The sequence below is a fragment of the Colobus angolensis genome, unplaced genomic scaffold (assembly GCF_000951035.1).
Source record: "Colobus angolensis palliatus isolate OR3802 unplaced genomic scaffold, Cang.pa_1.0 Scaffold179, whole genome shotgun sequence".
NCBI classification, from domain to species: Eukaryota; Metazoa; Chordata; class Mammalia; order Primates; family Cercopithecidae; genus Colobus; species Colobus angolensis.
In genome coordinates this window covers 5,088,248-5,094,709 of record NW_012114921.1, presented here as the reverse complement: position 1 = coordinate 5,094,709, position 6,462 = coordinate 5,088,248, and the positions used below count along the sequence as shown (strand labels likewise).

At 38.8% G+C, this 6,462-nt stretch overlaps 1 protein-coding gene across 2 annotated transcripts in view; it reads right to left on the bottom strand.

Moving 5' to 3' along the window:
- Positions 1-6,462, bottom strand: part of GAB2 (GRB2-associated binding protein 2) — a 205,762-nt gene that overhangs the window by 126,383 nt on the left and 72,917 nt on the right. Inside the window, exon 1 of one of the 2 annotated variants that reach the window (XM_011938909.1) lies at positions 988-1,077. The exons of the other annotated variant lie outside the window; for it this stretch is intronic. The gene's annotated coding sequence lies outside the window, so the exon portion shown is untranslated. Of the gene's footprint in view, positions 1-987; positions 1,078-6,462 lie in introns of those variants that run through there. 2 annotated transcript variants of the gene reach the window in all.

Genomic DNA, 6,462 nt, shown 5'->3' with positions numbered 1-6,462 from the left:
AAAAAAAAAAAAAAAAAAGAAGAAATTTGCCCAAGGTAAATCTAGGTCTCAAACCCAGATCTGGCTCAAAATCATCTCTGTCCATCCTCATCACAATGGTGAGCAGCCGCATAGAAGCAGGAAGGGACAAGGCTCATTTAAGGAACAGTAAACCTCCCTCCCACCTCCCTACTACCATGCCCAAGATATTTTTCATCTTCAGCAACATTCAAAGATGCTCTTTCTTGATGCCAATAAAATGAAATCAAGTTCATGTACCTGGCATTAAAGGTGACTCCAGCTCAGTTAGAAGCTCCTGATTATATCTACTATCTTACTTTACCCCGTACCCCATCACTTTATTCTTGAGTCTATGGTTTTACATCTCTCATCCAATAAAGGAAGCATTTGCTTTTATTGGATATATTCATTTATTCATTCAACATTTATTAAATGCCTATTATGTGTCATTTCTTGAATACACTTTTATTGAGCAATTGCTGTACTCTAGGCATTACTTAAGAGCCTGTGAATAGAGAAATAAGAAAGGGGATAATATTGGTAAATGGTAAATATTGGAGAATGACAACGAGATATATTTAGGGAATCAGTATAGCATACTAAATGTTGGTGTGACAGGAGATACCAATGTAGTCCCCTTGAATAATCATTGCCTTTAGATGTGCTGAGCTGAGTCACTAGCAGATCCTGGGATTAAGGCTTAGGTATAGTTTAAGTTCAATTCAAATATGTCATCAAATGGAGATGATGAAAGAAGCAACCATAATGATCCTGCACTAGGGTCATCAGCTCCAGGACTGCCAATGGTTTCTTAAAAGATATCATTTAATGCCCATGCTCATGAATCTCATCAAATAGTCAACAATTTCACTTTGGTTACATATAATGTCACTCTTGGGGTCTTGTTTAAATGGTGACTCCTAAAGAACAAATATTCAGGACCTGCTAGGTACTTGCCCGCCATACTCTTCGTTTCACAAAACTCACCTTTTCAAGATGTTACCAAAGGTCTAATTCCCTCATTTGTCTCTCTATTGCTAGCCTATCCTTTGTCTCAGTTACTCCTCTCTTCAGGGATCTTCTACATCCCATCTCTTCTCAAAATTTCTGATCCAAGTTATCATCTGAATGGCTAAGTGCAATGTTTAAAAATGCCTCAGAATCTCCACCACCCTGTGTGGAAGGGAGACAAAGGTCAGAGTGTGTTGTGCTCTCCTCCCCATGGACAACAAACTGTGCCTAATGAATTCTGGCCAGAGCCAAAACAATGAAATTATTTATCTCCACCTCCACTATTGATGCATAGCAGAAATAAATACAGGCATCACCACCTTCTGTGCACATGCAAGTAAGTATACTTGCAGAAACAAAAATTTCAACCTATGATTTCAGTTTTTCTCGCCTTTTGCTTACACTCTGGTGAATGCTATCAATGGATCTGCCCTGAACCTACCCTCTGTGCCTCTTCTCAAGATCATTCTCACATCTCATTACTCCCAGCCTTATTCTCTGTTGAAATTAAACTCCTCCTTCAAGGCTTACCTTAAATGCCACCTCCTCTAGGCTGTTGTCCTTGATCTTTAAAATACAATACAAACCCTCCCTCCTCCAAATCCCTTCAAGACTTTGCACTTTTTTTTTTTTTTTTTTTTTTGAGATAGAGTCTCACTCTGTCACCCAGGCTGGAGTGCAGTGGCACATCTAGGCTCACTGCAAGCTCCACCTCCCGGGTTCATGCCATTCTCCTGCCTCAGCCTCCGGAGTAGCTGGGACTACAGGCGCCTGCTGCCATGCCTGGCTAATTTTTGTATTTTTAGTAGAGACAGGGTTTCACCATGTTAGCCAGGATGGTCTCGATCTCCTGACCTCGTGATCCACCGGCCTCGGCCTCCCAAAGTGCTGGGATTACAGGCATGGGCCACCGCGCCCAGCCTGCACTTCTTGTTAGATATCACAAAAAGACTTGTGTGGTAGCTTCTTTTTTGTAAATTGGTTTTGAGGCCAAGGTTCACATCATTTAGACATCCTTCGTAGTTCCTAGTACAGAACATGTATTTAGTACAAGTAGGAGGCTCTTAAGCACTTGATGAAATAATAAAATACCACTTTCAATGAGCTTTTCCATACATTACTTGAGGGTATGATTATCCCAGTTTTACAAATAAAAGAGGCTCAGAAAAGTTTAGTGATTCAGAAAAGAGGCCAAATTTTCCACAGAAGCTGAGATAAAAGACCCACATAAGGGGTTCAGTTGTGAATGTAGGTACTCTTGAGTAATTGCTCCCACCTTTTATTGAATAACCCACTGAGAATATAAATTAGTTACTTTTTTGAGGAATCAACTTGTCAATATGTATCTCCAGAGTCTTAAGAAATTCATAATCGGAACAGTTTATCTATTTCTAGAAACCCACCATAAGAAAATACCTAGAGATGTAGACTGACTTACACATGACGATAACCATCATACTGTTGTTAAAAATAGTGATGAGATGACTGAAATCTTCTGCTTCCCTGTTGACAGACTGAAAATTCGTTTTCCTCCCAAACCCCAAAGAAGTGTCAATGTAGTACAAGAAGGAATAATGTAATTAGGGGAGGGAGAGAGGGAAGGGGGTAGGGAGAGAGGGAGGGAGGAAGGGAGAAATAGGGAGGGGAGGGTGGCAGGAAGGGAGAAAGAGGGAGGAAGGGAGAGAGAGGGAGGGAGGAAGAGAGAGAGAGAGGGAGGAAGAGGGAGAGAGAAGGAGGAAGAGGGAGAGAGAGGGAGAGAGGAATAAGGGCAAAAAGACTAGACATTCTTAACTATTTTCAAAAGATGGAAATAGATGAGATTATATTGGTAAATGTACATCATTATAGACATACTACAATGCTGATGTATCATAACCCATCCAAAGAAGCCAGGTTCAGGAACATGGGGAAAGGCTGTATGCGGCAGCCACTGCTGCTTCTTGGGAATTACAGCAACACTGTCAAATATAAATGTAGCATGAGGCACATATGTGATTTTAAAATTTATAGTAGCCACATTTAAAATGTAAAAAGAAACAGGTGAAATTAATTTTCATATATTTTAGCCAAATATATCTAAAATATTATCATTTCAATATATAATCAATATAAAAATACTATGTATATTTTTGCTTACTTTTGTACGAAGTCTTTAAAATCTAGTGTGTATTTGATACTTGCAGCACATCTTACTTCAGACAAGCCAGATTTCGAGTACTCAACAGACTGGGTAGCCAGAAGCTACCATATTGAATAGCACAGAATTAGACAATAAGGAGAGTAACAGCAGGAAAAGGAGTAGAAATCAAAGTGATGAGTTGAAGGACTGTCTATGGAACAGCTGAGCAAAACATTTTAGATATGCAAGGAGTTAGTAAGTTTAACTCCTGTGTACTCTTTCTGAACAAATTACCAGGGATGATTCACAGCAAAATTAAAAAGGGTTTTAAGAAATAGGATGACATGGCATGTGAGAAAGATTTAACTCAGGATTTCAATGCAGGCCTTGAAATTAGAACAGGAACTCTGAGGACTTAGAGAAAAATGTGTCAAGATGAAAGTCATTTTCCTATAACAAATAGTATGATTAAGAAGCTAAGCGATCTTAGTCATAAGGTAAAGGCAGATGCTTTTTTTCTTCAATCAGGAAAAACATCTCCAATTAAGATAAAAAAAGCAATTAAAAATTCCAAGGTAAACAAAAAGCAAAGACAAGGTATAAATGCAAAGGAAAGAAAATGTGGCAAGTGACAGAAAGAGAATCTATTTGATCTTGATGTTTGGAATATTCTCTTTTAAATAAAGCAGGCTTAATATCATCAAATTTTATTTTTGTCCTATGGGTCAAATTATGAAACTCAGCTATGCTGTGAATATTTACATGACTATAGTGTTGCAAAGCATATTTATTGTTTTTTAATTCTTAGAGTCAATCACAAACAAAACCGAAGATATTTCATAGATCTAATTGTAAATGTTATTCATCCATACAATGAACACTTTAAGGAGAAAAAAAATTAATTCCTTCATTTTACTTGTTGGACAGTCAAAATATTCTGTATACAGTTATGGAGGGAAAAACAGAATTTTAGGTATAATTGATAAGCTGCATAAGACAAGTCTGCCTAAAGGCTTTAATGATTCAACAATATCTTTTTTTAAAAAACTAGGACACAGGGTCCAATGTCTTGGTGGCACAAAAATGGTTTAATGAGTGAGTCACACTGTAGCCATTAAATTATCCTCAAAATTTATAATAAACTTTATAATAAGCATTTTTAAGCTTACAACATTAAGTGAAATAAACTGTACCCAGGCTAGGTGCTGTGGCACAGGCCTGTAATTCTGGCACAGGAGGGAGGGAGGGAGGCGGGTGAATCACTTGAGCTTAGGAGTTCAAGACCAGCCTGGGAAACATGGCAAAACCCCATCTCTACTAAACATACAAAAATTAGCTAGGCATGGTGGCATGCACCTACAGTCCCAACTACTCGGAAGCTGAGGTAGGAGGATTCCTTGAGCTCAGGAGGCGGAGGCTGCAGTGAGCTAAGATTGCACCATTGACTCCAGCCTGGGCAACGGGAGTGAATTCCTGTCTCAAAAACAAAAAAATTGTACCCAAAATTGTAGAGAGAATACAAACACTAGGCAAACAGATGAAACTAGAGCTGTATTTATCTGTTACAGTTACATAGTCACCTGGCTTTAGAAAGGCAATCCTGCAGAGGTTTAGGAATTTGGTTGAGAAGACAAAAGTGGTACAAGTAAAGAGTCAGGAGAAGTGCTTCTTGTTGGTACTAATTCTGATCTCTCTCTCTGTAACTAACTCCTATTCCTCAACACACACATTTTGTAATTCATTAAATATTCACAGGTTCAGATTCTCAAGGCTACCTGAATAATGGAGGGTGGCCTTGGCACCATTAAACTGTGCAGAATAGTCAAGGGAGAGGCTTCTTGGAAGAACTACGCCTTGAGCTGCATCTTGAAGAATGTACAAGTTTGAAAATGGTAATTTTAGAGTCTACAGAATTTTTAGTAGGCAAAAATGAGGCAGAGGCCAGCACCCCAGACTGAAATGGAAAGGAACTTCTCGTGGAACAGAAGAAAATGACGCCAACTGGAAGGCCCGGTAACCAGAAGATAGTGGGAGACACTGACTGTCCTCATCCTACCAGCTAACACACAGATTGGTGTTTCTCAGGGCTCTGTTTCCCAAGACAGAGGTATAACTCTCCCAAATTTGTTATCAGAGTTTCCCACTCTCTCCCACCAATTTATATTTGATCCTCTATTAGACAGATAAACTGTCTTTTCTCCTCCACTCCTTTCCTAAATCGCACTGTTGCCCATAAGATAAATTTCTCACTAGCAAATAATTGCATCACAGACAGTAGAATTTGCTTACGGAGACTCAGGACAATCAACTTGACAGCTGCAAAAAATTAAAAATAAATTTAAAAATAACAGGAAGAATGACTACAATTCTTCACTCTTCATGGCTGGGCTTTGAAATCAGAATGCCCAGATTAGCCAAAGTGAAAGCAATAAATCTGTTAAGGCACCTTAAATAGGGCTCCGTACTCAAAAAATACCCTTTAGAAGCCTCCAACACCTCCTTATTCAGACTTTTTATGAGTGAGTATCTCACATCCTTACTCTTCGGAAAGAGATATAAATAAAAGAGAACAGAAGGAAATAATATAAGCACACACATATGCCAGACACTGTGTAACAAACCCATAAGTACTTGTTATTCCCATTTTACAGAATAGGAAATTGAACTTCATAGAGACTGGGTGATTTGCTAGCTATGTAAATACTGGAGCTGGGATTCAAATGTAGGTACTTCTCACTTTAAAGCTCCATATTCTTCCCCCTACATCATGCTGCCTGAGAAGAGAAGAGAAGAGAAGAGAAGAGGAGAATTTACCAAGTCTACATTAACGAGAAGCAAGAACAGAGAGGTATGGGCATCTATACCTCTCTTTGCATCCCTTCTCCATTTTTTTTTTTTTGGAAAAGAAACAAAATATTCCTGCTAGGTAAGACTCAGAGACTCTTTCAAGATGACAAAAGTGAATAGCCTCCAATAGACCTTTCTTTTTAGAGAGTGGCACTAAGTATCAGAGCCAGGGGACCTCTCGCATGATTCTGTCACGGCTAAAGGAAAATTTTAAGAAAAATACTGTTTACCTAGTTTGACCACAGCATCTAAAAGAATCCAGAAGGAGTGGTGAGGCAGAGAAAGGGAGAGAAAGGAGACTGACTCACTATTTGTTTTCCAAAAATAAAAACTCAAACCAAACACAGTGGGACTGAGCCATCCAGCTGGGTGCTCTAAGGATTAACTGTGTGTGTGGCCAAGTACTTAACTTCATCTTTCTGATGGACCAGCTATAAAACAGAAAAAAAGTTCAGTATAAGGCTCCTTATCAAGAGGGTACCAAG